Genomic DNA, 20,630 nt, shown 5'->3' with positions numbered 1-20,630 from the left:
AAAATTCTAGATTCACTACAATTTTTTTCAATAAATATACATCACCTTGACAAAGTCTTGGAAGCAAAACAAGAATAGAATAATGCTGTCATAAAATGCTTAGGAATTCCTGAATTAGGAAAAGCTAGTTAGTATTTCAGAGAGCACCAAAGTTAAACCCTCTCAGTGGAGGATATATGTGGAAGGAAATATACACAGTAAAGTTACATAGACACCTGCTTCTGGGAAAGAAACAAAGTGGCTTGCAGGAAGAAGAAAAGTATCACCACAGAAGCAGAGAACTTTGAAGGTAAAAACAAAGGTGACTCTGATCCACAAAGCAGGAGGGATCCCACAAGTGCACACAGTAAAAACCTGTTATAACATTTACTAAGACATAGAAAAAAGAAAACAGACAGTGAAATTCATCTGGTGTACATTCTAGACAATTCAGCTATGCTACTCAGTATTGATTTCTAGTTTTTATTCCAAACACTTCAGCTTCTTTGCGGTGAGAGCTAAAAAGAAATTAAACTAAAAATTGGACCAAAAAAATTTTAACAAAAGCACACAAACAGTGATTGTTTTTGCTCCTTAACCCATGTCCACACTGGTTTCAGTGAAGGCCCCATACTTGTTTGCTGGACTAATAGCCCAGGAGAAAAATGAATCTGGATTTTTTTTTTTTTTTAACTGTTCCTCTAATTTGACTAACCATAAGGCTCGTTTGCAAACGTCAAGATCTGGATTGACTTTCCATTCCTCACAGTTGCCTAGACTTTCAGCATCCCAACAGTGAGTTTTGGTCTCATTTCAGGTGAGAGCCTACCTGATAAATACTTTTCTGACTCTCACACCAGATTCTCATTCGACTTTTGTAGGGTGGAGAAGCCAACGCAGGAGATATAAGAGATATGGGTTCGATCCCTGGGTCGGGAAGATTCCCTGGAGGAGGGTCTGGCAACCCACTCCAGTATTCTTGTCTGGACAATCTCCATGGACAGAGGAGCCTGGGAGGCTACAGTCCACAGGGTCGCACAGAGCTGGACATGACTGAAGCAACTTAGCACACATGCACAAAGTTAATTAGAATATGATGTGGGTAAAGAATAGGAATAGAAGACAAAACACTCCAGAATCTCATTCTGCTCGTCTCCCTTTAACATCAAATACCTGGTAGCTCAGCAGTTTAAGTGTCTGCCTGCAATGCGGGAGACCTGGATTCAATCCCTGGGTGGGAAGATCCCCTGGAGAAGGAAATGGCAACCTACTCCAGTATTCTTGCCTGGAGAATCCCATGGACGGAGGAGCCTGGTGGGCTACAGTCCACAGGGTCTCAAAGAGTCGGATGCGACTGAGCGACTGAGCGACTTCACTTTCACTATAGATTTACAAAGATGCTCTGTCCTTCTGGGTCGGGGGAAAGCAGCTACTCATCACCAACCTGGACTGATAATGGAGGAGCAGCAGTGACCAGCCTGGGCAGAGGACATGGCTTGAACATAACATCCTTCCTCTCTCACATCATTGCCTTTCAGGGTCCTCCTGTTTCCAGAATGGTAGGGTCCCACATGTTAATTCCCACTGGGCTTCCAGCACAGCCAGCCAGACTTTAATGGGGAAAGACACAAAAGGGACTAGCAACTATTTCAATCTTATCCTCCAAGTGAACATTCTTTTATTCCCTTCCCTTTTGCATTATCGTTGCTACGGTACTTTAAACTTCTCCCATCATTAAGCCTTCTGAGTGAAATATTGAACTGATTAATGTGGCATTTTCCGCTAAACTGTTTCAGGAAATGTTGCACCTTACCAGTGGGATGCTTTTGAATAATGTAATCTCCTTAGTATAATTAAAACTAAGTTCTGAAGTTAGTACCTTTTCTCCCTGGAGGCACTCATCAAAATGTCAAGTGTTCCTTCTAGTAGAACTGCAATCCCATAATACAAACAAATATATTACCCACCGCTCCTCACTAGCAAGAAGCGCTTGCTGCATTTTTGTCACTTCATTTCTAACCTGAGCTAGCAGCGTGAGAAGTATGTTCACCGGAAGCCACTGTGACGCCAGTACCCAGAGCAGCATTCCACGCTATCTTCCCAGTCTACAATTACTAATATTTCTTTTGACAATTTGTCTTCAACAGATGAACTTTTTGTTGTTGTGTAGTTATCTACGTGTAAAGAACAGTGTGGCTCTAAAAATCACTTGCTCTCCTAAGGCTTTCCACTTAGTTTCAAAGGGAAAAAAAAAAAAAAAAAAAAAAATCAGGGACACAGTGCCCTCTTCTGGCTGAGAAGCAAGATGACTGTGAAAACCTGAACAGCATTTTCCCGGGTTTTCAAAGACTACATGGTATATGGTGAATAAAAAATAATCAGCACTGTTGTTGAAGTTTGCAACATTATTCTCTCTAGGGACAAGATAAGGTCCAGCTCAGAGGGCTGGTCCCAGATGCCCAGCTTTTAGGAGCTCTGGAGGGAGGAAGATAGGTGGACCATTCCCCAGGGGAGATTTGAAATTAATGACAGAAATTGGTGTCAAGAGACCCATCCTTCTCTGGAACAAATACTGAATCCAAGACAAGGATAAGTTCATTTTAAAAGTTCAGGAGGCTTCTCTTTGAATAGCTATCAGATAGAAAGAAGTTGGTATTTCTTGCTAATTACTGGTTTTCTCTAGAAAAATCTGAAAAGGCTTCAAAGGTTTCCAAATAGCAGTCTATTATTTTTCTATGATTATAATTATTCTAATAGTTTGCTTCCCCAAGATCATATTAGAGTCTCCGCCAGAGCCCACACTGGCCTTTGAGGAGCCCCAACCCCAATCGAAGGGGCCCTGCCAGTCTCCATCTGGGAAGAAGATGGGAGGAAGTGACAAGGAAAGCACAGACTGTAGGAGACAGAAGGAGCCCAGCAGGACTTTGAAAGAGAAATATTCAATGCTGGAACGTGCTTCTTACCAAATTTCATTCTCTAGAAAAACATGCTTCTTTCCAGTCTGAAGGCCAGGCTGGCTGCCACTTCTCTTCTCTATGCCTGCCAACTAGTCATTAGCAAACAATGAGTGACAGGGCGTCTGGAATGAAGAAGGATATGGGCATGCAGCGGCAAAGGGAATGATGGGAGGGGGTCACAGAGGAGAAATTAAGTATCAGCTGGAGGCTGCCCTCTTCACTAGGAGCTTCAGGATGAAGAGAAAGGTGAGGTCAGCAGAGCTGTGGAGAAGGCAATGGCACCCCACTCCAGTACTCTTGCCTGGAAAATCCCATGGACGGAGCAGCCTGGAAGGCTGCAGTCCATGGAGTCGCTGAGGGTCGGACACGACTGAGCGACTTCACTTTCACTTTTCACTTTCATGCATTGGAGAAGGAAATGGCAACCCACTCCAGTGTTCTTGCCTGGAGAATCCCAGGGACAGGGGAGCCTGATGGGCTGCCATCTATGGGGTTGCACAGAGTCAGACACAACTGAAGTGACTTAGCAGCAGAGCTGAAGAATGCCGGCTCCTGGCCACACAGCTCGGCAGAGGCCACAGGAGGTGTATACATGGACACATGTACACTTGGGGATGTGTGCGGCTTGGGGTGTGCAAGCCATGGCAATGGCTGGGGGCAGAATATTTTCTATACCTGACCAGTGACAAAAATTCCTTGAGTGAAAAATTCCAGAAAGCAGTTTTCAGAACACCCAAGTTAAAGCTCTTTGCATGACAAGTTTTACAAATCCTCTTCAACATAACTCAAGCAAAAACAAGAATTAAAAGACTCCTGCAGTGCCTCATACTCTCCAAAGTCAGCAATTACAATGGGGGCTGGCCGCTTGTATGCCTGGAGCCAGGAACTAAAAAGCAGTTAAGAAGAGTCTCTGCTGCCTGCCTACCTCTGTTCCTCCAGGGTCATGTGGCTTCTCACTCCCTATTTCTTTCTTTTCTAACTTCTGTTTCCTGTATATACAGCTGGGGGCCACAGTCTCAGAGATTAATTGTTCTCAATTCCAATGACCTATAAAATGAATAACTAGCATCATTCATTCCAATTCTAAATTTCAAGGAAAGACAATTTGCTCTATCCTGCTTAGGCTCACCTGTTTCCTAAGCAGCCACAAGAAAAAGGAAAGGTCATGCACTATACTCATGGCTGTTAGGATTCACCCTGGGAAGACAGTTCCTAGAGAAGAGGATGATGGACTGGAAAGAAAATCTAATGATAAACATGTTTTCACTTTGACTCTTGAAGGCCTTCAAGCTGAAGTGGTTTTATAAAATGGCTAACTAATAAGCAATTTTTTGGGGAAAAAAAATTGGCATTTTTGCCTGTTTCTGGAAGCTTTTGAAAAGGATAAAGGGAAGAAGGGGCACTGTATAGTATTCTACTATACGGTGGAAGAATAACTGACTTGGGAGCTACATGATCATAGTACCACTCCTGGCTCCACCAAACTATATGTGAGCTAATGATGTAACTTCCTAACACAGTTTTCTCATCTGTAAGAACTGCTAGTAGTTACCTGTCTATGTTACAGGGTTGGAGAAGCAGGAGATGTTCACATAGGAGAGAGAGGAATTAGGAGAGTTTCAGTGTTTCATTGCTTATAACTATAGGTTACATAGAGTTTTGGGACTACATTACAGCTGCCTACAAGAAAGAAAAACATGGGAGTTGTTCCAATCACCATCAGCCTCATCTGGAGGAACTAAGCTGTAAGTTTTTGGAAAGTTAAAGTCTTCTAGAGCTGAATCAATTGCTAAGGAAATCATGTACTTAATAATAAGAACTAGGTGAAGACTGATATCAGTGGGTGAGACAAGGAAGCTCCCACTGACACTCTTTGGGTCAGAAATGTGCAAATTCAGGGCTGGTGTGTAGGATGTAACCCTTTGTTCAGCAAAGTGATTCAATGGGACTAAAGTGATGCTTTATTATATTGATTTAAGGTTTGTTACTCCCAGGCACAGGGTGATAATCTGCCCAGTCCCTCGATTCAGCTGACTTTCCCTGGCTCGGTATTTCCTTTCTCCCCCGACATTCTTCATGCATCCCTTCTTGAAGATGCATGCTCAAGAACAATGACTTTCCCAGCAAAAAGACCATTCTTTTGACAAGTGTATGGTCCCCAGTTTGTTGTGAGACCTGATTAAATAATGGATATAAAAATGCTTTGAAAACTGTAAAGCACTACACAGATGTAAGTTACTATAATGATGATGATTAACAGTGTCATAAAGGGAAACCATTAAATCTCTCACACAAATTGACACATGTATCCAGTACCTAAAAGTCATCAAGCAGGGTGCCTAAAGCAATTTGACCATCTTCCTCTCCTTCCAAGTTCCTTTCCATTAAGCTTTTGCGGGTTTGTGCATCCATAAAATCAGAAGATATATTTGGCTCCAGGCTTTTGCTCTCTCACTGAATGGAGGAATGCCTCCTTTGATTATTCCAAATTCAGGAGAGGGAAAATGTACATCCATTTCTGGGACACATACGATGCTGCCTACCAAGTGTTCCAGAGAAATGACAAATCAGAGCTGAATTCTGGTTTCTTCTTCAAGCTCCCTGCAGCCAGGACTGGGAATGCAAGTGTTGAAGAGGTGAGAGAAAGAGCAAAAGAGACAGAAAGGCAGAGATGAGGACAGAAAGGGGCACAGTCAGAGACAGGGACTACTCTGTGTTCAATGGGCCTTCTTATGGCTCTACAGAAAGTAAATAAAAGAACAGCAGTCTTTCCTGCAGCAGAGTGTTATGAGGGGCCCTGAAGTACAACAATCTTATTCGAAAAATAGGTAAGCAGCACAGAAGAGTCACTGTCAGCTAACAAGGATTTAGTTCAAAGACAGCCGTTTTTGAGCAGTAAACAGACTGGCATCCAAATTGAAGGACTCTGGTGAAGGACAATGAAGGCTCTTCTAGTCAATTCATGTGGGTGTAGGTAGAAACTGGAAAACAGTCTGCTTAAGTGAGTATAATAAAGTAGATCCTTTGACAATATGCAAAATTTATATTTCATGAAATAAAAGCTGATGGAACTGAAGAGAGGAAAGCATAATTTGTTATTGGATATGAAGAAGATATGAAGACTGGAAAAGAGAGGTCTTAAGCATTTTGGGAAGAGATAATGTTTGCCAGTTCCTAAATGTTAAGTCTGCAAAGTCAAAACTCAGGAAACCTTTTCCCTTGGAATCCTTATTTGTAATTAGAGTTTGCTGATTAATAGAATTCTTTTTTTATTTTTTCATTTTTATTGGAGATAGAGTTGCTTTACAATGTTGTATTAGTTTTTGCTATACAACAAAGTGAATCAGTTGTAAGTATTCATATATCCCCTCCCTCCCACCGCCCCCCAGCCCATCCAACTAGGTCACCACAGAACACCAAGCTAAGCTCCCTGTGCTAAACAGTAGTTCCCACTATCTGCTTTATATCTGGCAGTACACATACATCAGTCCCAAACTCCCAATTCATGTCTGCCCAAGTCCACATCTGCAGTTCTTAAAATGACGGCCTTCTATTCAAACTCACTAGATTCACAGTCATGACCACTATAGACCCCATGTCCAAAAAGACATACCTCTTACCAAGATTAAAAACAATGATGAATAAATGGAAAAACAATCTTAAAGAATCATATTTTGAAAAATAAAAACACATGTACCTTACTGTACTTTTTAATTGGACTTTTAAATATTAGGATTATTCTATTCCTTATTTTCCTTATAGCTTCTAAGAATGTAACTCATAGCTCCTTCTCACAGGAGTAGTGGGGAAATGATGAAGTTCAGAGTCAGAAGATCTGAGTTTAAATTCTAGTTCTATCTAGTTGTAAGACCTTGAGAAGTCACTTAATATAACTAAGTATATGAAATCAGAGTGATGGTATACCTCCACACTATTTCAAGGAGTGAATAGACAGTGAATAGACTAGATAAGAATATGTATGTTTAAGAGTGTTATAAACTATGCGAAGTCTTACACAAGTAATAAATTTTAGAGATTACAGAATTACAACTGGAAGGAAACTTAATATCAGCCTGTCCTAAGATTTTTAAGTCCTTTAAGATGAAAGAACTTAATTATTGCAAGCTGTTATAATAAAGTACCACAGACTGAGTGACTTGTAGACAACAGACATTGATTTCTCACAGTTCTAGAGACCGGAAGTCCAAGATCAGGGCATCAACACGGTCAAGTTCTGGGCTGCAGATGCCAATCTTTTCATTGTATCCTCACATGGTAGAAAAGAGCAGGAGAGCTCTCTGGGGTCCCCTTTTTAAAGATACAAATAATCTCATTCATGAGCACTTTATTTTCATTACCTATGTACCTCCCAAAGGTCCCACCTCCAAAAACCATCATTTTGAAAGTGAGGATTTCGACATATGAATTTTAGGGAGAAACAAATGTTCAGTCCATAACATAAAAGTGAAAAAAGTGTTAGTCGTTCAGTTGTGTCTGACTCTTTGTGACACTATGGACTGTAGCCCACCAGGCTTCCCTGTCCATGAACTTCTCCAGGCAAGAATACTGGAGTGGGTAGCCATTCCCTTCTCCAGGGGATCTTCCTAACCTAGGGAGCAAGCCTTGGTCTCCTGCATTGCATTCTTTACCATCTGAGCCACCAGGGAAGCCTGTCCATAACAGATCTTTTCTCAAAATAAAATCATACGTAACAAATAAACAGCACAGCTGTTCTTTTAAAGCAAGGAAGGAGAGGGTACCAGATCTCAACTACATTTATACCACAACCAACCCCAGTCCCACAGTCCAACTGATACTGCCCCAGGGGAGAATCAAGCATTTAGGTATTATTCAAAGCACAAATTTAAAACTCACTGATATTTCCCAACCTCCTTAAATTAAAGTTGAGGAAAATGAGGTCATGGAGTGGGTCACAATCAGTTCTTCTATGAAATATGTGTCTAAAACACCAACGAGTTTATGTATGTTTGACATATAGGGGACTTATATCAGTAAAATACGGATATTATATTAGGTTATATAGAGATTTTTCTTAGGCAAGGGTAGCCAGAATAACAGGAGGAAATAAAAGGAAAAGCTCTCAACTCTGCTGCACTACAGGCAGGAGCCCTTTCAATTCTATTTAAAAAATAAATAAATATGGGCATACCTTGTTTTATTGCATTTTGCTTTATTTTGCTTTGCAGATACTAAGCTTTTTACAAATTGAAGGTTCATAGCAAGCTTGTGTTGAACAAGTCGGTCAGTGCTATTTTTCCAATAGTATTTGTTTACTTTGTGTCTTTGTGTCACATTTTGGTGATTTTGCAATAATTCAAATTTTTTCATTCCTTTTATATTTGTTATGGTGATCCATGATCAATAATGTTTAATGTTACTACTGATTTGACTTTTTTTTTTTAGCAATAAAAGTATTTTTAATTAAGGTATGTACTTTTTTTTTAGATAATGCTAATTAAAAGACGCTTGCTCCTTGGAAGGAAAGTTATGACCAACCTAGATAGCATATTCAAAAGCAGAGACATTACTTTGCCAACAAAGGTCCATCTAGTCAAGGCTATGGTTTTTCCTGTGGTCATGTATGGATGTGAGAGTTGGACTGTGAAGAAGGCTGAGCGCCAAAGAATTGATGCTTTTGAACTGTGGTGTTGGAGAAGACTCTTGAGAGTCCCTTGGACTGCAAGGAGATCCAACCAGTCCATTCTGAAGGAGATCAGCTCTGGGATTTCTTTGGAAGGAATGATGCTAAAGCTGAAACTCCAGTACTTTGGCCACCTCATGCGAAGAGTTGACTCATTGGAAAAGACTCTGATGCTGGGAGGGATTGGGGGCAGGAGGAGCAGGGGATGGCAGAGGATGAGATGGCTGGATGGCATCACTGACTTGATGGACGTGAGTCTGAGTGAACTCCGGGAGTTGGTGATGGACAGGGAGGCCTGGTGTGCTGCGATTCATGGGGTCGCAAAGAGTCGGACATGACTGAGCAACTGAACTGAACTGATGTACATTTTTTCAGATAACGCTATTGCACAAACAACAGACTATGGTATAGTGTAAACATAATTTTTACATGCACTGGGAAATCAAAAAAGCTGTGTGACTCACTTTATTGCGATATTCTCTAAGTTGCTGTGGTCCAAACCCACAATATCTCCAAGATATGCCTGCAAAATGAGGTACCTGCATGGTTTTCAGACTGGGGCAGGAGGCACTCCTTTCTGTAACCACCTTAACAGTAGTGTCACTAGCTCAGAGTTCCACTTCCATTTACATTATCTCAGTGTTCTCGAGTCAGCGTTTCCACTGTGTTATTTCTGTGCTTTTTAAATATCTCTTAGTGATCTCTGGCCATGCCAAATGCCTGAGCTTTGCCAAGAATCTACAAGGATACTGTATAAGTCAACTCAGGCTGCCACAACAAGATTTTCAGGCTGGGTGGTTTAAGAAACAGAAATTTATTCTTTCACATTCTGGAGACTGGAAGTCAAAGATCAAGGTGCTCACTGAGACAGGAAGGGAGCAGGGCACAACCTTTAGAAGAATGACACAGTCCAAGGACACAACGTAAACTGATTAGAACCAACTAGATCCAAGGTGATGGACTCACCTTTCACTTGACCTTGAGCCTCAGTATACGCTCACTGTAACACATCAGCAGGCTAAATGATACTCCCCAGGTACCATGATGGTTCCAAGGATGACCACAAAAGGTCAAAAAGTGGATGGTGGCCCAATTCCTGGAAATCCCCATGCCTTCCCCAAAGTACTGGGCTACTCCTCCCACTCATTAGCCTATGAAATTACCCACCCCTATAAAAACTGACAACCCCATAACCCTGGGACCTCTCCTGCCTCTCTTGCCTTCTGAGACGGCCCAGACTCTGTCTATGGAGTATGTTTCCTCCCTGAATAAACCTTCTTTCACTTTACTGTGGCTCACTCTTGAATTCTTTCCTGGGCAAAGCCAAGAATCCACACTTGGCGACCATCCCAGGGGCTCAGATGTGACCCGGGATATGTCCATCCTCTCACACCCCACTTTCTTTCCTCCAATGTCACAAAGTTGGTGTCTGGTGAGGCCTCTCTTCCTGGCTTACAGAGGGCCACCTTCTCACCATGTCCTTACATGACCTTTTCTCTGTGTGTATAGAGCACTCTCTGGTGTCTCTTATCCTTCTTAAAAGAACACTCATCCTATATGACTAGGGCCCCATGCTTATGACCTCATTTAACCTTAATTACCTCCTTAAAAGTCTATCTCCAAACATGGTCACACGGTGGTTTAGAGCTTCAAAGTATGAAACTGAGGCGGGGGAAGCCACAAGTCAGTCCATAACAGACATCAATTATGTTTCCGTTAGTGTTCCTCTTACTGTTGCATCAGTTTTGAGTGGTCTAAATATTTTCCATAGGGTTGAAAAGATATTTTTAAATGCCTAATGTTGGCAAAGATTTGAAGAAATAGTCACTCTCTTAGATTTCTGGTGATAAAATAAACCTGGATGGAAATTTAACAACACATAGCAAAAGTCTAAAAATTCTGCATATAGATTCAGACATTCCATTTCTGGCCGTTTATCTTAAAGAAACACCAAAGTTCAGCTTCCAGGATATTTACCAAAACATTAGAATTTGGAAAAATTGGAAAGTACGCTAAATATTTAACAACAGGGGAATGGTATAGCATACGATGAGGTTTTCCTGGTTGTTCAGTGGTAAAGATTCCATCTGCCACTACAGGAGATGCAGGTTCAACCCTGAGTCAGAAAGATCCCCTGTAAGAGGAAATGGCAATCCACTCCAATATTCTTGCCTGGAGAAACCCATGGACAGAGGAGCCTGGTGGACTACAGTCCATGGGGTCACAAAGAGTTGGACACAACTTAGCAACTGAACAACAACATGCATGTTTAGTTGTGTCTGACTCTTTGTGACTCTATGGATTGTAGCCCACCAGGTTCCTCTGTCCATGGAATCCTCCAGGCAAGAACACTGGAGGGGTTTGCCATTTCTTCCTCTAGGGAACAACATACCACATGATAAAATTTTACAAAGCTATTAATATAATAATGTAAAGCATGGAACATGGAAATACATTTAATAGAATGAAAGTAAATTAAAACTATGTAAAATGGCACCCCACTCCAGTACTCTTGCCTGGAAAATCCCATGGACGGAGGAGCCTGGAAGGCTGCAGTCCATGGGGTCGCTAAGAGTAGGACGTGACTGAGCGACTTCACTTTCACTTTTCACTTTCATGCACTGGAGAAGGCAATGACAACCCACTCCAGTGTTCTTGCCTGGAGAATCCCAGGGACGGGGGAGCCTGGTGGGCTGTGCCATCTATGGGGTCGCACAGAGTCGGACACGACTGAATCGACTTAGCAGCAGCAGCAAAGGATATAAGGATATGTAAATGATAAAAGAATATAAATTATGAATAAGAATATATATGGGATCCTTTTTTATTAACATATTACACTGCAGGTTATAGGTATAGGAAACATTAAAAAATTACCTCTGGATAGTAAGATTAAGACTGACATTTATTTTCTTCTATTTATTCTTATTTTCCACAATTAACAAGCATCACATTTGTAAAAAGGAAACACACACATACACACATGTTTGTGTTTAAACTGTTAGAAGAATAAGAACTAAAGGTAAATTACAACCTTTATCTAAAATGTTCATGTACATCCATCACCCATTTCTTAGAATTCTTTGCATGCTATGAATTCCCTAAAGAATATTCTCCTTCTTTCAGATGAAGAAGCAACAGAGGGTTTATGAAAACAAAAATTTGTTTCTAGTAAACAGTCCTTACTAGACAAGCAATTATCCTGTCTTCCTTTAGTTTCCATGTTCCCAACAATCTGGAAAAGAAGGGGGAGAACCAACAATACAGCTTAACAGTAACATTTTCCTAACAGAATATTTTCTGCCATTGTCCACAAGTTCAGTAGCTTGAGAGGGCAAGGAACATCCTTAGGAATGATCTGAAAGGTGATTTTAAACATCAGCATCATTCTTGTCAAGCAAAGATAGTGTTTCCTTGGGAGACTTGAACAGTTCCTTCAGAGTGGTTCAGGTCTCTGAGGCAAATATGTATCCAGGCTCCATGGTGGAGAGTATTTGCCAGTGAGAATATCAATTCTCAGGTACACACGCAGTATGTGTTTTGCTACAAATGTTTTCCCAGTAAACAAGAATGGAGCCATCAAGAGAAAGAGAACGCTAATTTTAAATCAATTAAATTCAAACAGAAATGTTTCCTTTGGGTGTAGTTGCCTTTTAGTAAGCACACTAATTTTGGAGACTTGTATTATTTACCCACAAATTGTTTCTGAAGTAACTTTGGTATTGAGAAGTTGAAGTCAAACCCATCTCTCCCACAGCTCTCTCTCAATCCATCAACTATTGAGGGTGGAATTTAATGGGGCCATTCTTGTTCATTGCCTTTCTCTAATCAATACAAATGCACACTCAATCATTGTTGCATAATACAGCATTCCTGTGCACTATTCATTGACAGGAAAGGGGATGCCCAGAAAATCAGGAATCACGTGGTTCTGTGGGACCCTCTTCCAGTCCATATTAGGACCACTAGTCAGAAGAAAATGTATCAAGATCAGCTCCTCACCAGGATGTAAATCTGGGCAGGAGAATGGCCTCTCCTGCCCAGACTAATCTGGGCTCTGACCAAAAGGAGGCAGACTAGCCCTAGGTCTCATTTTAAAATATGCCTCTGGCCCTGAGTGGCCTCAACACTCAGGCCACAGGAGAAGAAAGAGATAACAAAGTTTGAGTCCCTGCCAACCCAGCTCAAACAAAAAGAGGATCACAGAGAAAGTAGTTGGATCACTTCCAAGAAAAGACAAGACTCTCAAAGATGACAACCATAGTCCATTGCCTAGCCTCTGAAACAAACAGATCTAAGGTGGTACAAGGATCCCAGCAAATGGTTGCTCACCTTCCAGTGCATGGGTCACTTACCATCAAGTGCTTGGGTTTAAATTTGCTGTCATTATTTTTTATTGTTGTCTGGGGTGAATTATTAGATTGAAAGCAATTTGGATATTGTCTCCTCCGTGGGGTTCTGCAGCCAAAAAGTGATTGATGAAAAACAGGGGTTTGGGATGAGTGATTCCAACACAGCCTTCCTCAAAGCAATACAAATGATAAGGCTGTTACTTGGGAAAACAACAGCCGTAAGAGTGATTTCATTGTCTCTGATGGGGAAGGGTGGGCATAAACACTAAGTACAGTTCATGACATTGGGGAATGACAGATGAGAGGATGCTGCAGTTTTGTTTCCTCATAAGGATTTCTCAATGTTTGTGAAGCCATATTTTTATACAATCCAGGAGGCAGCAAAATAGTTCGGCTGTAGTCCTTAACATTGGGACAGCACTTTAAATTTTACCAAACACTTTAACACACATTACCACAATTATCCTCAAACTCACACTATGTTCAGAGAGGTAAATGACTGGCCTCAGTATACCCAGTCAAGAATATTTCCTCAGATACACCTCCATGCCCACTCACAGAGTGAAAATCAGAAGTCTAGATATCTGTTAATTGTTTCTAACCAACTATTTAATGAACATGTGTTATGTATCAGTAACTTTTCTATGCAATGGTATTATTAATAATAAAATAGCAATACTTATTTGAAAATAAGTATTGTATGATGGAAACCTGGCAACATTTTCTAAAGCCTGTCAGGATAAATTAAAAGCCACAAGCAAATTTCAAACCTCCAGGAAAAGTAATTCCTCAGCTCCACTTGAACCCAACAAAAAAGGCAACTACCAAGTGAAAGACGGTCCCTACACACACTCAGTTATCAGCCACAGTCCAGATACAAGGTGATCCAACTTAACGTCTTCAAGTGAAGAGAAACAGTCAACGGCAAAGCCCATTAGCAATTCCCAGAAAAGAAAAACAGAATCTGGTAGTAAAGTCTAACCTCTTTATCGTTTGTGCTTCAACTACTTCGACTTGCTCATAGTGGGGTCACATGCAGAAGCCTCACACCCAGCACTCCAGAACTCGTCAGCTTGGTGAGCTACCAGGACGCCCGGATCCAAGGTGGCGCCAGCAGCAGTGGGCCGTGTGCAGAGACGCTGCTCCCGCCAGCAGCAGTGGGCCGTGCGCAGAGACGCTGCTCCCGCACTGCTGTCTGGAGCCTGCGTAGCTACAGCTGCGCCAGCTCGGGGGGAACCCTGCCCCCTCTCACACATTCTGAAGTTATCCTTACAGCAGCCATGTCCCCACCCCACCGCAGCCCTGCGGGAAGAGCATTTGCTCCAGAGTGGGAACTCCCACCTCTCCATCCTCTGCACAAAGCAAAAAACCTTCCTCTGTTTCGGAACCAGACCTGCCCTTGCTCTATTGGCTCAAACAACAGGAGGTGGGGTTGGCGGGGCGGGGGTAGCAAGAGGACCTTTGTTGAGGCTCGACTTGAAAAGGTTGGTAATAAAAATCTCACTTTAATCTTGGACTTCTGTTTATAGATATTTCTGCAAAAATTATTTACAAATAACAATACTGGTTTTCATTTGTGGGTTGTATTGGTGACTAACAAGGGCTTTTTTAGGTGTGTAATCTAATTTAATCCTTATTATGCCCTTAAAGACAAGTAGAGATGAACATTCTTACCACCTGACCCTGGAGCCCCACTGGGAAGGTGAGCACACTAAGAGAGAGATGGAGTGTGGCCCTGGGAGTATACATTACACTCTGAGTTGGCAAGCCTGAGCTTGAATAGTTAGGTCTACAACTTGCTGGTATAAAGGTCTTCAAGTAAGCTTCTGAATCTCCTTGATCACCAGAAAAAATCTAGTGAATTTAATGAAACAGGCTAGTTACCTCCTCTCTCTCAACCCTGCATCTATCCTTCTCCATCTAAATCTAAGCTAGAAGCTTAGGTTTACAAAGCTAAGGTTGAAGCTAAGGTATAAATCTATAACTATTTTTCCCAGGCTCCCTTGCCCAAGACTTCCTATTTTTTTAGCTTTTATTTTTCAATTGGTGAAAAATTGCTTCACAATTTTGTGTTGGTTTCTGCTACACAGCAACGTGAATCAGTCATAATTATATATATCCCTACCCTCCCTGCCCTCCCTCCCCTCCCCCTATTAATTTCTACTGATAGGAAACACTGGTGCAAGATCACGAGGTAGGAGCAGAGGAGAAGCTGTTCTTCAGTGCTCTGGCAGCATCTTTGGAGGTGGCTATCTCCCTTTGTGAGTCTAGCTCCTACAGTGGGGCTTCTCTCTGTGATTCTAGCCCAGCAGCAACCGATGCTCCAGGACTCCACAAACCTGACCGCCTCCCTTTTGTTTCCCCCAGCCCTTGGAAATAGGACTGATTCCTGAAGTTACTAGATTCTGGATATGATTTCTTCTTTTTAATTGTTCTCCCAGCACCTAATTCCGTTTCTTCTTAATACTCACCCAAAACACATGTAACCAATTTCTTGTAGTAAATTTGTTTAAACTATCTAGAATGGGTTCAACTTTCTGAAATGCACCCTGAGTGATACACAAAAGAACCCAGCACAAGAATCACCACCTATTTAATATGCAAGCATCAAAACAATTAAAATAAGAAAGACTTGCCAACATTATATATTGGCTCCACATGCAGAATCCACGCCCACTGCCCTACACTGGAGCTTTGTGTTAGGAGTGATGGCTGTGTCTCCGATCACAGAATGCTTTTAAGTATCTGGTAGTTTAAGATTCTTTTAATGATGCATGCACTAATTTAATGTAATTTCCAAAACAGGGATGATAAAAATACTGACCTACCGCTTAGAACTGGTTGGAACAACTAATTAGCTCTCATAAAAACACTTCAACCACCTAAAGTACCTCATAAAAGTTTATTATGAGTAGTAATGCTAATAGTTAAACATATAATGATGGGCATCAAATGGGCATGCTCCACAAGCTCATGGTGTTTTAAATTCTCTTTACAATCTAGCTGTTGTCTAGCAGTTCATATGTTGAAAGCTCTTCACAGCTGTAAATTAGTTAATCCCCATGATGCTCACTCCTGAGAGATAGGTCAGTATTATTTTGTATTACTATGGCAACAAAATCCTATGTAAATGCACACTGATAGAAGTTGGAGATGAGAAACAACAAAGGTTAAGTGACTTGTTCAAGGCCACACATCAAGTACGTGGCAGGGTCAGCTTTAAAATGCAGAGGTGCTGACCCCAAAAGGCACTCCAGTCTACCTGATCAACGCTAAGGGAATTATTGACTTTCATTTGCTTAGGAATTCAGTGAAACAGAAAATATCAATATGGTCTACATCTGGGAACAAAATATAAACAATTATAATTTGCAGGCATGTAATTAGATGACCATATTTTGTTAGTCCATCAGTAGCAGGCAGGGTAGTATGAATTCTGAAGACAGACAATTTGGTCTCATAGCCCAGCTCAGCCTTGGCCAGAGACTTGCTGCCCAAATTTGGACAAGCTTCTTCACTTCTCTGAACCTCAGTTTCAAACACTAAGATTAGCAAAAATGAGGTTAATAATGGATTTTACTTTATATGGGTACTGTGAGGATTTAAAGTACAGCACCTAGTATGGTGAGCCACACGGTCCTCAGAGGTCACCTCTCACTGTCGGACGCGACGGTTGGGACGGTTGACCATCTTTGTGCCATTAGTTGCATGGAGACGATGTCACTGAGACAAAAAGAGGTGCCTTTTTGCCAGTCAGTGACTCTCAGTACCCCCATTCTATGGCATATAGGTTAAGGATGGGTTTCTGGTATGTCTTGGGAGCCTCTCTCAGACTCACCCCTTGGCTACATTCTCAGAAACTGAAATATTTTGACCCTGCAAAAGGCCTGGCCACAATACAAACTGGGGGACCCAAAAAAATGGCCTCTGAATGGCACACTAGCTTTTGCCAAGAGCAGGGAAAGGACTCAATTTCCTTATGTTCAGTCCTTCATGGCCCTCAGTCAGAATCCGGACTTGAGGGACTCATCACGCTGCATGTGTCTTTCTGTTGCCTCCCTATCTCCTGTCCCCCTCTGTCTCTCCATCAGATTTCCTAGATGACCCCTACTTGACCTTTCATATCCACATAATCTCTAGGAAAGGATTCTGAGGTTCCCTTTGGTCCAGGTCTTTCTCCTATATTCAAAAGCCTAAAGGATTAAAAACTCTCCTTTATGCGTCAAAACCAGTTCTTTTTGCATATGCAATTAAAAACAACTAGCTTGTTAAAAAGACTGCCTAAGGAAAAGCTTGAAGTTAACCCTTTCCACATCCCTGAAATACACAGCCCACTTTGCCTGAGACCTCAGCCTTGGGCAAATTAGAACTTCAAAAAAAAAGCAGGGGTGGGGGGGGTGGCGGGGGTGGTCAAAGAAACATTTTAAATATCAAGCGGAAAACTATGAGATCTCTGTCTGGATTTATGTATGTCTCAGTGTGTGTGTTTTGGGTTTTATTTTTTTTTAATATTGCTGAAGTTGTAAATGAGTTCTAATTTAATTGGCCTAAAGAAAAGTAAGCTCTTACAAATCAGACAATTCTAAATACAAGAGAAATTAACCTAAATGAATATCAGATTCACGTGAACTGGGAAATAGTCAATATTAAATATCTTGTATTAATGTTTGTTTCCTAATCTAATATAGACATGTCTAAGAGTCATTAACATTAAGCATAATATTTTCATTGTGCCTAGGTTTATAAGTTAGATATTGTTATATCTGTTACAAGTTTGTCAGCAAGGAAAGTACCTCAAGTGAAGAAACTTCAAAAAAAATGCAAATGAGAGATGAGCTTTTGGATAAACTCTATTAAGAATAATTATACTTTGAAATGTCTGTCTAAACAGTCTCTCTAGATTTTGGTAACCTGAATTTCTAGGGTAGTGCTTAACTAAGTGACGGAAGTTTATTGAATAGCTAGGTCATTTCCAAATAAAATAAGATGCTGAAACATTCGCTACTTAACACTAACTTCTTACACAGAAACTAAAGAGATTTTGGACTACCAATGAATAATGTTTGATGCCATCCTGAGATGTTCTCTAGAATTCTTTTTAGAAATTTTCACTGGTATTTATGTTCACCAATCTATAGAATGCTAATATAAAGGTCAGTTTTTGGTTGCTTAAGGAAAGTACGATGTGTGTTTTCAGTAAAGAAGGTATGAGGAATGAAATTACGTTTTATGAAGGGAAAAGGAAGTAGGTCTGACTTACAGGTGGCTGTTTCAGAATGGGAGAACAAAGTAATGGGTACAGAAAGTGGTAAGGTTTGATGGAAAGTGCACCCCAAGGAAGGAGTTCTGTGCATAAATACAAGCTTTCTTGAGATACTGAACTGCCTTTGATAATGGATTTTAAGTTTCTTTACCTCTGAAGTAATCTGTTCTATGTTCTTTGAAATCTTTGTTACTTTGGCTAAGTGAATGTATAGTTTCACAGTGATCCATGTGATTCTATCTGACTGAGTGTTATAAGCCCTTTTGATATTTATCGACAAAACTTCCTAAATAACTTGACTTCTAGCTAACTTTGGGATGCTTCAGAGGACCCCTGAGACATCCCAAAGAGCTATTAAACTACCTGGGTTCATTGGACATTCAATTACATGGGAAGTACTGTGGAAGCGGTGATAAAATCTTCTCAGGTTATACTGTATGGTTGATGTAACTAATATAGATATCCTAAAATTATGTGGAATTCATATAGATCTGATATGCCCTGATAAAATGTTGTCAGTTATAATTCTAGTTACCATGTTTAAGTGTTACAAGTCACAGCAATGACCAGGTTACTTTGTCAGTTGCAGTTTAATCGGATTTTAAACATGCCTTCTATGGTTTCACTCTGATGCCTCTGCAAGAATACTGCTACTTCAAGATTTCTGGAAAAGACTTTTCTAAGATTAAGCGATAAACAAATTTTGTTTGTTTGTTATCTGGTAAACTGGTAAGAGATTGGAATTTAGTCTACTCGCTTTGTTAAGAGAACAAAGCTTTCTTAGGATGAAGCTTTCGACAAGAGATTATTAATTTCTTTGCCTTTAAGTGATTTATATTTGTTTTTAAAATCTTTTGTTACTTTGGTAAAGAAGCATTATTTAAGATTATGGTACATGTAGATGAAGTTCATTTTGCTTCTACAAAAAATAAGCCCTCACGGTTAGACTTTTGCTATTCTGATGTCCTTAAAACATGGAAAAAGTCTACTCCTAAATCAAGGAATTAAAAATGGGTGAACAATAGCTGTAAATCAAAGAGTCAGGGCTATGGGAAATCCAGGATGTTCGCATGGCTTTTCCCGGCTCCCTGACAAACCTCATTTTTATTTGATGGGTTAAAGCCTTCCCTGGCTACAGGGTTAATGCCCTCATAATGAAAAAATCGTGTTTCACTGAATATTAAGTTTTGTTAATTGTTAAACTAAGATTCTAGGATTGTCAATTAAGGTCTAGTGTTTACTAAGACTCACTTCTGAGATATTTCCTTGTTGTTATGTTATACTGCTAAAAGATTTAATTAAGTTATTAAAAAGGACACTCTGTTTCTAAAGCTTATCTCAGTAACCAGTCTTTAGATAGAGATCAGATGCTCCATGATGCACAACCAGGAGATTAACACCAGGCTGTAGTTATTTAACAAACGAAGCCAGATGACCTGGGGTATACTGGGCTCTACTTAATGAAAGTTCTTGACTTATAATCCTTACTCGTGACCTTACTAATAACTGCTAGCTGTATTATTTTCTATGTTGCTTGTTTCAGAAGATAGTTTCTTACGTTACCAAATGTGTGACTGAGCCTGTGATAAAATGCTGATATGCAGTTCCATATGAGATCAATGATTGTAATAATCTAACTCTAGATATGGGAAGAAGCAACAAGAGGGAATATTTTCCTGGACCAGGAGGCTAGTAAGACAGGTATGGTCCAGAGACTTCTGCTACTCACAAGGCCTGGTCCAGTAACAGCACACTGGCCTGTCAATGGAATCTTTGTTAAACCTGGGAATGAGCCTTCCCAGCACCTCGGGACACAATGGCCATGAAGTGCCCCCAAAGCATGGTCAACTATGTGGTTATGAAGGGACCCTGATGACTGGAAGTTAGCACTTTCCAGCTGCCTCTACAAGGATTACTTCATGACCACTGCAAGCTGCTGACCTTCAACATCCCCTGAAAGGAGTTCAGGGAGGAGATCAGAAATAAGACACTCTGTGCTCTGGGAAAAACCCACAAGAACCAGCCCTCAGATAGTCAGATAAGCTTTCAGGTAAAGATTTTATGAGCCCAAATTCTTGCCTCTTCTCATACCTAGAGAAACACTAATGTCACGAACCAATGTCTGGGCCCTGGTTCTCCTGGCTAGCCCTTGAGCAACTTTTTCTACTTCTATTAATCTTTGGGCCACGTACCTTTAACTTTCTTGTTAAGTTTGTTTCTTCTAGAATACAACAAATCTCCAAGTGGTAGTATGACAAGAGTATTCCCTGACCAACAAACACCTAGACAATGCTGAAACAAGTCACCTTATCATTCCATGGACTCTCATCTCCTGCTGTAAATGCACCCTGACAGAGAGCAGGCAAAGGGAACCCAGAGCCCCATAACGCCCCTGTACAGCCTGAAGAAGCCAGAGC

The 20,630-nt window shown here is 40.9% G+C and overlaps 1 long non-coding RNA gene across 4 annotated transcripts in view; it reads right to left on the bottom strand.

Annotated features, from left to right (window-relative positions):
* The window catches only part of LOC112580614, a 270,834-nt gene extending 255,785 nt beyond the window's left edge, over positions 1 to 15,049 (bottom strand). For all 4 annotated transcript variants that reach the window (XR_006546496.1, XR_006546495.1, XR_006546497.1 and 1 more), the window contains exon 1: positions 13,933 to 15,049. This is a non-coding gene — a long non-coding RNA (uncharacterized LOC112580614). The remainder of the gene's footprint in view (positions 1 to 13,932) is intronic.
* Between the last annotated feature and the right edge of the window lie 5,581 nt (positions 15,050 to 20,630).

This window comes from Bubalus bubalis, chromosome 19, assembly GCF_019923935.1.
Source record: "Bubalus bubalis isolate 160015118507 breed Murrah chromosome 19, NDDB_SH_1, whole genome shotgun sequence".
Lineage (NCBI taxonomy): Eukaryota > Metazoa > Chordata > Mammalia > Artiodactyla > Bovidae > Bubalus > Bubalus bubalis.
This window is presented reverse-complemented; position numbering and strand designations above follow the sequence as displayed.